The following is an 11,350-nucleotide window of genomic DNA, read 5'->3' on the forward strand; positions in this document are numbered from 1 at the left end:
TATATATATATATATATATATGCCAGTCCTCAGTCAAATCATCCAACCCATGCCAGCATGGAAAGCAGATGTTAAACGATGATGATGATGTGTGTGTGTGTGTGTGTGTTTCTGTATTTGTCCTCTTCCATCACATGATAACTGGTGTTGGCTTGTTTATGTCCCTGTAACTTAGCAAATTGACAACAGAGACTGATAGAGTAAGTGGCAGGCTTTTAAAAAAAAAAACAGTACTGGGGTGGATTTATTTGACTAAAACTTTTCCAAGGTGGCGCCTCAGCATGATTGCTGTTGAATGAGTGAAACAAGTAAAGGATAAAATTGTTTTTTATAAAAAGGTTTCATTCTAAAATATTTATACTAATTCAAATTTATGTTTGCAGAGTTTGGTTTAAATATGCTGAGAGTATATAATTAGATTGATAGAATTGTAATGATTTGTATTTGACATTTGTTTAGATCATAAAAATTAAAATCTAAACTGGCTGTTCTATGTAAATATTCCCTCTTTATATTAAAAACCAGACCTACATATGAAATTTATGCTTTTTTTATTCGTATTCTAAACATGTTGCTTTTAACCATTAGCATTTAAACTGACCATGTCTGGCCCAAATATTTACCCGTTTTATGTTTAGACCAGCCATATCTGACCTCTCACACCTATCCTACAATATCATTCTAAAAATAAACAATTACATCATTGAAATTGTGAAGCTACAAGATGCATGGTTAATTCAATGTGAATAAATAAACATTACATTTGACAAAATAATCTGAACGTCAAAGGGTCAAAAATTGTTGTAAATCTAAATGGCACCAACTGGCATGCAAATACAGAATTGGAGAAAACAATGTAATAAGGTTTAGAGTTAACTGACCCATTACTAATTGAGCTCTTAATTACCATGGATTTATTCTTTGATGTTTATACATTAATTCTCTATGTGGACAAGTCAGTTTTAGTAGTAATAAATGTATGTAATATCACTATAAATTATAAACTGACATAAAACAGCCCCTCCTGATTTCTCTCTCTCTCTCTTCTTTTTTTTAAATTACTCAAACAAGTAATTAATTTACTGATTGGTAAGAATATATTCTTAAATTAACATCTAAATTGACTATAATTTCAACATAAACTGCTAGTTATACATAATTCACCATCTTTTTGTATTTGATAGTTTTATTGGGTAAAACTTACATTAAAAAAAAGACTTATGAATTGTATGTATAGGTACAGGTGTGGCTGTGTGGTAAGAAGTTTGAGTCCTGACCTAATGGTTCTGGTTTCAGTCCCACTGCATGGCATCTTGAGCAAGTGTCTTCTGCTATAACCTTGGACCAACCAAAGCCTTGTGAATCAATTTGGTAGACAGAAACTGAAAGAAGCCCACTGTGTGTGTGTGCACATTTGTGCTTGTTCCTCCACCACCACCACCCGACAACCAGTATTGGTGTGTTTATGTCTCAGTGACTTAGCAGTTCGATAAAATAGAATGATAGAATAAGTATCAGGCTTAAAGAAATAAAAAAGGTCCTGGGGTCAATTCATTCCACTAAAAAATTCTTTAAGGCAGTGCCCCAGCATGGCCACAGTCTAATGACTGAAACAAGTAAACGATAAAAGAAGATACCTATATATAAACCAAATGTCATCTGGTTCCAATAGTGTGTGTGTGTGTGTGTGTGTCCCTCCACTCAACTACCACATTCAATAAACATACCATGCATACACAGCAACAAAGGTATTAGCTGTTACTACTCCTTCACAGCACAGAAAACATGGTAAGATGATACACAAACAGAACAATCCCAGGTACCACATTTGGCCACCAAAAAGAAACAAACATTAAATTTCCCCTAGAATACACCAGCACCAGCTGGACAGCAATGTATCAGGGAGCACAGCAAGTTCACGGGTTCAAGACCAACAATGGTCATTATCAGGGAGATGGATCCAGGGGTGATACCTTGTTGTCTAGTTGATGACCTGCAGATCATATGTCTGGTCAGTTAGGGTAGACTTGGGCACTGTCCAACATGGTTACTGGGTATAACACAGTGGTTCTCAACCACAGTCCTAGGGAATCCATTTATGATTTTGTTAAGATTTATCTGCAATAAAGTGGTTACACTTCTACATATGCAAAATATTTTAATCTTTTAATACAACTCCTATTTTGTTATTTTTGTAGTTTCAGCTCGGAGCTGTGGCCATGCTGGAGCAACACTGTTTTGCTACACTGTTATTACTGAGAGTTTCCTCTAATATGTTTAGAAAACAAAACACTTGGTGAAGAATGGAGTTTGATGTAGCTACCCTCATTTGCACCTCTTGCTGTGAGGTAGGTTCCTCTGGGACTCTTGACAGGAAGAGGTCCAGCCTTGATTTAAAAAAGCCTACATCTACTTTGTGCAGGCTCCTCAGGCTCTTTGGGAGAATATTAAAAAGCTGTGGGGCCCTGAAACCCAGGCTGTTGCAGTAACTGGTCCTGAAGTGCGATGGCATTGTTGGGATCTTTGGCACTGTGCAGTGTTGACCTGTTTTGGCATTGGTGTAGCTTTCCAGGATCTTCCAGATGTATATTACTGCATATCTCTCCTGCCTTCACTCCAGAGAGTAAAGTCTTAGCTGTTGCAGCCTTTCCCAGTAGCTGAGCCATTGCAATGAGATGATCTTCTTTGTGAAGCTTCGCTGGATTGCTTCAAGGTTCGCTGTTAAGTTTACACTGTTGGGCGACGATATCTAATTATAAAACTAGGATTTTTTTAAACATGGAATGGTTATGAGGGTCCAGTTGAGTAACATAGGAACCAAAGGGATCCTATTGGCAAATAATGGTTAAGAACTACTGGTATAACAGAATACTGACTTTCTCAAATTGATCAGATGAAACTTTTGCCTCACACAAACCATAAAAACTCAAAACATCTCTCAATATCTGATTTAAAGACAACAACTAATTAACGTTTAGCAAGCTCATAATTAAAGCAATAATTTAGAAACTATTAAAACATGAGAAACTTTGTGCAACTAAGACAAAAGAGACTATGATGATTGATTACTTTGAACTTTCTTTAAAATGTTGGAAGAAATGCATCAGAAATAACCTGAACTTAAGATTTTTCCATCTCATTGCTTGATAGTGTAATTAATTTTCATGCCATCTAACAACCAGCCATAACTAAATGCTAATTATTTTCAACATTGCTTATTAGTAAAATGTAACTTAATCATTACATATTTTAATTTGTATATTTTAACTACAAAAGTACAATTAGTGGCTGCAATCAGAGGCTAATCACAATGGTAACAAGTTCAATGGATCAGTTATGACAGGTTCCAGTCCTACTATTATAAGTGAGGTTCCACAGCTAGAGGGGCGGTGGTGGTGGTCGTGGTGGATAAAACAATGATAGGGTTCCAGTCTAAACTATTTGAAAAACAAAACAAGTCAAAAATAATTATGAAGTCTACTTCCCGGCCGATGCACCATATTTTTTGTCCAACCCATGCTAGCATGGAAAGCGGACGTTAAACGATGATGATGATGATGATTTACAACCACAACATTCCAGGTTCAACACCACAGAGTGGCAACTTGGCGAAATCCATTCACTATGACAAAAACAGTTTTGTATCAGATTGATAACTTATTTTATTGTTTTATATTTACCAAATGGTTAAGCGGTGGACTAAAATATGGGGACCTGTTGAAGGGCATACATCAGTATGGCTACAACCAATAGCTGAAACCAGTAAAAGAATGCCAGTCTGATAATACAAAGGCTTTTTGTTTTTTTTTTGTTTCTTGGTTTGTTTTTTCAAAAGGTTCCTGCCAGTTGTCAAGACAAGGTCACATGTCCAAAAATGTATTTTTCACAAGTGATAAATTAAGTAGGCAAAAAGAAAGCTTATATAAACTTGTGTGTTGTTTACAAGATTAATTAGGTTCTGAAGAGGCTAACGATTAAAAGACACTCATGATGCTCACAAGAGAAACAAAAAAAAAAAGAAAAGAAAAGAGAAAAGGGAAGGACAAAAAAAAAAAAAGGTAGGGAAACAAAAGTTGTGAGGTAATAACAATGATGACACAACAGGCAGCTGCTGCTTCTAAGTGAGTTAAAAACATGAAACAGATTGTCTTTTTAAGCAGCTTCACTAAACAATAACTAAAAACAAGTAGATTAGCTGAGGAATGTGGTGGAGGGGGCCGTACCCCACATTTTCTGCCCCCTCTCCTCTCTCTCTCACTTGTAAATATGCCATTTTCAATAGAAATAAAAACAAGTATATTTTTCAATGAAATAAAAACAAAAGAAAGAAAAAAGTAACTAACAGCCAGGGAGGAGGAGAAGGAGGAGGAGGAGGAGAGACAGAAGCTGCATTTGGATTTAAGTGAATGACGATAATATATCAATGTATTTTTTAATGAAGAACAACAATGGAAAGAGGAAATAAAGCTGCTGTTTTATTCCTGTTTGTCTGAGAGAGAAAATGTTTAAATGGACAATGGCATCGCAGCACAGTATCAGCTATCATCATCTACCAACCACCACCACTACTACTACTACTACTACTACTACTACTACTACTACCCTCATTCACTCACAACAATCCACAACAACCTCTCTCTCTTTATCTATCTGTCTGTCTATGGTCATATATACACATACATCTCTCTATATACATATATATATATATATATATATATATATATCTCCGTATGTATGTATGTATGTATATATATATATATATATATATATATATATATATATATATATATATATATATATATATATATATATATATATATATATATATATATCTTGTGAGTGTTCTATTTTCCATGTTACATTCTTTTCCATTCTTAATCTCTTGTTCTTTATTTCTCCTCCTCTTTCGGGGGTCTTACTTATTCAGCAAACTGGGTCTTGGGGTTTCTTTTTTTTTTTTTTAATCTTAACCTTTCTCTAACCCTATTTCATTCTATGCATGTATGTCTGTATATCAGCATGCACACACACTTATATGCTTTTCTACATGTGCATGCATGCGTGAGTTTGTGTGTGAATCATACTGTGTCTCCATTCCCATATGCGCATGTCTACATCTTCCGATATTTGTATCTCTCTGTCTGTCTATCTCTCTGTCTGTCCATCTCTCTCTCTCTCTCTCTCTCTCTCTCTCTCATTTATAGTTTTCCCAAACTACGCAATCTCCATACATAACACTATCTGTCATCATCTCTATTCGTTGACAATTCCCACTTTCAAGATTATCCTGAAAGAAGTAAAGTGGGGTGGAGTATCATCTTTCTCCAGCTTCCACTGAGATAAACACCAAATTTTTCTACATGCTGAAAAATTCCTTCTCTCTCTGTCACACAGTCTGAGTGTATGACATGAACAAAACCGGTTTAATTAAACTCATTACATATATATACGTGCAGGAGTGGCTGTGTGGTAAGTAGCTTGCTTACCAACCACATGGTTCTGGGTTCAGTCCCACTGCGTGGCACCTTGGACAAGTGTCTTCTACTAAAGCCTTGGGCTGACCAAAGCTTTGTGAATAGATTTGGTAGGCGGAAACTGAAAGAAGCCCATCATAAATATATATATGTGTGTGTTTGTCCCCCCCAACATCACTTGACAATCGATGTTGGTGTGTTTACGTCCCCATAACTTAGTGATTCGGCAAAAAGAGACTGATAGAATAAATACTAGGCTTACAAAGAATAAGTCCTGGGGTCGATTTGTTCAACTAAAGGCAGTGCTCCAGCATGACCACAGTCAAAATGACTGAAACAAATAAAAGAATGAAAGAATAGTGGACAAGAACCAAACCCAGCCAAAGCGCATTCTTGCCCCCTCCCCCAAAGAAAGGACAAAACCAAAAAGACAATAGAACTCTGTAGAATCAGTGTGGATTTGCATCTTGCTTCCTAACTATATGGTTCCAGGCTCAGTCCCACTGCCTGGCACTTTGGTCAGCCTGAGGCTATAGTAGAAGACATTTGCCCAAAGCCTTGTGAATGGATTTGGTAGACGGAAACTGAAAGAAACCTGTTGTATGTGTGCGTGCATGAGCATGTGTGTGTGTGTGTGTGTGTGTTTGTGTTCCACACCACTGCATGACAATGGGTGTTGGTGTGTTTATGTACTCGTAAATTAGCAGTTCAGCAAAAGAGACTGACAGAATAATTATCAAGCTTACAAAAAAAAAAAAAGAAAAACAACACCAGGAGTCAATTCATCTGACTAAAAATTCTTGAAGGTGGTGCCCCAGCTTGGTCACAGTCTATGACTGAAACAAGTAAAAGATAGATGCTGAGATGATGTAAGTTGTAGGAATATAGAGAGAAAAGGATAGAGAGAGAGAGAGAGAGAAAGAGAGAGAGAAGGAGGGAGAGAGAGAGAAGGAGGGGGAGAGAGAGAGAAGGAATAATGAAAATGTAAAACCGTTATGCTTTGCTATAACTTTTAATTGATTTACTAGCATTAATTTCTCAAAAACAAAAAGACCCACACTCTTTGTTGAGAGGCTGATCTCATGGTGCGTCCTGTATGATGGCAAAAGAATTATTGTGTATAACAGACAGTAATAACTGCTGCATCATTCTATGCTTCACAAGGTTGGCAGTGGAGCTGGCGGAAACGTTACTACACCAGGCAAAATGCTTAGCAGCGTTTCTTCTGTCTTAACATTCTGAGTTCAAATTCTGCCAAAGTCAACTTCACCTTTTATCCTTTCGGGGTTGATAAATTAAATACCAGTTGTGTTCTGGGGTTGATCTAATTGACTGGCCCCCTCCTCCAAAATTTCGGGTATTGTGCCTAGAGTAGAAAAGACTTGTTTCAACCTTTAGACTGCAGTCATGCTGGAGCACCACCTTCAAGAACAAATCAACTCTGGTACTTAATTATTTTTAAGCCTGGTATTTATTTTATCAGTCTCTTCTGCCAAAATGCTAAGTTACAGGGACATAAACACACCAACACCAGTTGTCAAGCAATGGAGTGGATCAAACACACACACAATGTGCTTCTTTTAGTTTCCATCTACCAAACACACTCACAAGGCTTTGGTTGGCCCAAGGCTATAGAAGACATTTGCCTAGGGTGCCATGCAGTGGGACTGAACCCAGAATCATGTGGTTGGGAAGCAAATTTCTCACCACACAGCCACACCTGCATTTATGTCTGCTGCTTTTTTTTTTATTGTATTTGTTTTCTTCCCCAGCTCTCCAAAGACCTTTGCAACGCATCTCACTTTATAACACGAAATCCTGTAACACAAGATTAATTTTCATGTTACAGCAAGATTTGTTAGGAACACACTATTTCGGTAATGCAAGGTGTTCCGGTACTTGCCTATGTTCACCTTTCCGCTGACATTTTGTAGTGAAATGGACAGGATACTAACTCTATATCACTTTCAGACGACGCAGTTGTCAAGTGCAGATACATTCAGAATGCTAATTGAAATATACTCATAATATGTAAGCATGAAACAGAAATTGATTTCTGCTAATTGATGTCATGAAACCAATACCATTCCTTAGAAGCCTCTATGAGATTTTTTGAAACATTTACAGTTTGCAAAATTGTAAGAACCAACTACAAATAAACATTACTCTAACCTCACACTTGAGTCGATTTTACAAAGTGGCTGCTCTTTCTAGCCTCTTGTATATAAATATATACTTACAGAACCATTCGAGCCCACAGTAGCATGAAAAGATGGCTTGAAAATTACACAACAGCAGCAATAATTAATTGAATACAGTTAACAAGGCAGAACACATTAACACTTTTGTTTTTGTTTGTTTTTTTGGTTGGTTAGTGTACTAAGTGACTTGAACTTTAGAGGTAATACAGTTCTATATTTGAGAGATGAGGAATTATATACATTATTTACATTTGACGGATATTTGTCCTCCTCTTGATGAAAGCTCGAGAGTACATCAACCGAAACGTTGTGTTAACAACAAACAAAATGAGGACAAATATCCGTCAAATGTAAATAATGTAAATTTAGAGATAATATATAAAAAATGTCAGATTTTTAATCATTAAACCCATGAAAATATATTATGCAACTGAGCTGATCAAAATATGCAGATAACAGTTGGTCAAGATGTTGCTTGTCTACCTACATGTTACAGTTTTGGGTTCAAGTCTTACAAGTTGAATTTACTTCTTGTTCTGATGGATGGTGGTCAATTATTTATAAATACTAGTTCAAAAATTAGTATCAGTGATAAGGATTTAAACTTGGTTTATTATTCCTCTCCTTATAAAATAAAAATCACTTTTTACCTAACCATTACGACTGCTGTTAAGCAATGGTGAGGCTTGTCCACCATTTCACTATCGCAGTGGGGGAAATGTGATTGCCAAGGCTCTGACAGACCAGGTCACATGATGATGATGTTTTCACTAGAATTCTTATTTAACTCATAAGACTACCTGTATTAACATGCAGACAGGTAGGAGGGGGGGAGTAAAATCTAACATTAAAGTTAGACAAAGAACAAGGAAAGTTTGAAAAAATGCAATATGTATGTATGTATGTATGTATGTATGTATGTATGTATGTATGTATGAAGCTTCAGATATTATTGTTGTTATTGTTGTAGTTGTAAGATTTCTTTGATTTGTCCAGAAACATTTATCTTTCTGGATTGGCAAACATATTGTTTAAAATTCAGTTTCAATCAACATTCATCAATCAATCTAGCATGAAAGAAACTACAACTATATTCAGTTTCCTGTTCTTCTAAGAAGTGTTGTATGAAATGTTATTAGTAAATAGATTATACAATAAACCAAAGTTGAAGAAGAAAAAGAAAATGTAAGTTATTCACTAGGGCAGGGAGTTGGGAGGAGTTACGAAAAAGGAAAAAAATAAATAAATATAATAAAAAACAAAATAAAATTGCACGTTTGTTGTAGTCATCAATAATATATTTGAAACATACCCAAGCCTATCCAGTACCTTCGAGTTAGAGAGGGGGGAAACCTCGTAAGACTTGTTCAAACTGGAAGAAAAGCAACAGAAATTCACAGTTAAATCAACTGTAGAGGAGGAACAGTTGTGAAAAATCTAAATCTAACATCAAAAGAATCTAAAACTAACATGAAAAGATGTAAAAAAAAAAAAAAAAAAAGAATTTCAAGTTTAATAAAGGTCTATTTTGGTCAGGCACAATACCAAATTTAGAAAGCGGTAGAGAGAAATTTAGTCAATTGTAGTACCTCAAATTGTTAGTAGTAGTAGTAGTAGTAGTAGTATTGTTATCAAAACAATCCAAAACAATCACTATTTGCTATCAGGTGCGTTAAAGATTGCATCTTTGGAAGCACCTGTTAATACCTGTAATCTCTGTTTCATTTTGATAGCCACAACTTTTCCCTCCCTAAATCAACAGCAAACATTCTAGAAACAGTTTTTGTTTGATCCATATTTTTGATCTTAACCACTTAGTTTGGGCTGGTTTTCATTTTTTTTTTAAAGAAAATCCTTCAAATATTTACTTTACATTCACAAACACACTAAGTAATCTTACAGCATACACACACACAGTTTATTGAAATATAAACCACTTTTTAAAAGACAGAGCAAAACCTTGGGTCAGCATACCAAGATTGTTTGCTACGATCTCCTGTCAGGAAACTAAATTTAACAATCTTTCTTCAAAATATAACTTCTTACATGAGTTTTGCTTCTTTCTACAAAAATTATATAAAATGTTTTACATTCCAATTCTAATTTTGCTATGTAGTGTATGTTATCAGTGTCACCATGTTGAAAAATCTAAAAATCATCACCTACATATTTACTTTATTCAATGGTGGTGTACAAAATATGACACCAGACATTATTGCCATGCTTTATTGCTTTAAATGCAATTTTCAGCTTTGTATTTCAATAACCACACTGCATGCATGAATAACTTGTGTTTCTGTGGGGGTATAATCGCTAAATTTATACCACAGCATATCAAGTCATTGCAGTTTCTATTTTCAAAAAACTATTGGGTCATCCCAAAACTAATGCGGTTTTTTCAATTGCATGAACTAAAAGTTGGAGGGGAGCAGGATAAACCACCTGCATCAACTTGTTATGAAAGCAGGTAGTAATTTTACATTGGTTTTGTTCTTAGTGCAAGCTTTAAAGAGTGCAGTTCGATTTTAACAGTCATTTTTTCAAAGCTATAGTGGAAGTGACAAAGGAACATATTTGGCACATTTTGCTTTATGAGTTCAATAAAGGCAACAACACAATGGAAAGTGCAAGGAATATTAATGCAGTATATGGGGACTGGACAATGAGCGTAAACCAGTGTTAACGGTGGTTCCAGAAATTCCCAGCCAGAAACTACAGCCTAGAAGACAACCCTCGTGCTGGAAAATCTGTAGAGCTCGACAATGATGTCCTGCAAGCCCTGGTGGAACAAAATCTCATCATAACTGTTGAGGAACTTGCAGAGAAACTTGGATTGGTCATTCAACCATTCATCAACATCTGCGTGCCATTGGAAAAGTCAGTAAATTGGGTCAATGAGTTACTCACAAATTTTCCAAGTGTAATCATGCACATTGAGTGAATGTGTGCTCTTCTTCGCTGTCAAGTCTCATGAATGAACCTTTTTTGGACTGAATAAGTGACAGGTGCCGAAGACAGTGGGTAGGAAAAGGAGAAACACTGGCATCCCAGGCTAATGAAAGTCTTCACCCACGTAAGGTGTTGCTATCTGTTTGGTGGGATATGAAAGGTTTAGTCCACTTTGAACTTATAAACCCAAACCAAACGATAACAAAAGAGATCTACTGCAAGCAGCTTGAGCAGCTTAAGTCAGCGCTAGAAGAAAAAGTGACCATCTTTGGTTTCAAGACAAAAGGTGTTCTTCCATCAGGATAATGCTCAGCCACATACAGTGAGAAGTTTGAATGAGAAACAATGCCCCACCCACTATATTTAGCGGACATTGTCCCATCTGATTATCATTTATTCCACATTTGAATGGAAAAAATATGAATTCTGTAGACAAGGTCAGAACAATACTGGAGGAATATTTTTCGTCACGGATAAGTGAATTTTGAAAGAGGGACCTTGCAAATCTACCAGATAGATGGAAGAACATTGTAGAAAATGAAGGGGAGTATATTTTAGATTAAAAAAGAACTTTGTTTATCTTAATTTTGAAAAATAAAAGTATGAAAAAAAACACATTATTTATGAGATGACCCAATATATAGACCATACACAGCCTCACAAACGAATTTGGTAAATGGAAACTAGAAGCCCATCATGTGTGTGTGTGTGTGTGTGTGTGTGTGT

The 11,350-nt window shown here is 35.9% G+C and overlaps 1 protein-coding gene across 4 annotated transcripts in view; it reads right to left on the reverse strand.

Moving 5' to 3' along the window:
- Nucleotides 1-11,350, reverse strand: part of LOC106867178 (ras-related C3 botulinum toxin substrate 2) — a 220,753-nt gene that overhangs the window by 130,515 nt on the left and 78,888 nt on the right. For 2 of the 4 annotated variants that reach the window (XM_014911974.2, XM_014911973.2), the window contains one exon: nucleotides 8,988-9,047. The exons of the other annotated variants lie outside the window; for them this stretch is intronic. The gene's annotated coding sequence lies outside the window, so the exon portion shown is untranslated. The remainder of the gene's footprint in view (nucleotides 1-8,987; nucleotides 9,048-11,350) is intronic. 4 annotated transcript variants of the gene reach the window in all.

This window comes from Octopus bimaculoides, chromosome 7 (genome assembly GCF_001194135.2).
Source record: "Octopus bimaculoides isolate UCB-OBI-ISO-001 chromosome 7, ASM119413v2, whole genome shotgun sequence".
In the NCBI taxonomy this organism is placed as follows: Eukaryota; Metazoa; Mollusca; class Cephalopoda; order Octopoda; family Octopodidae; genus Octopus; species Octopus bimaculoides.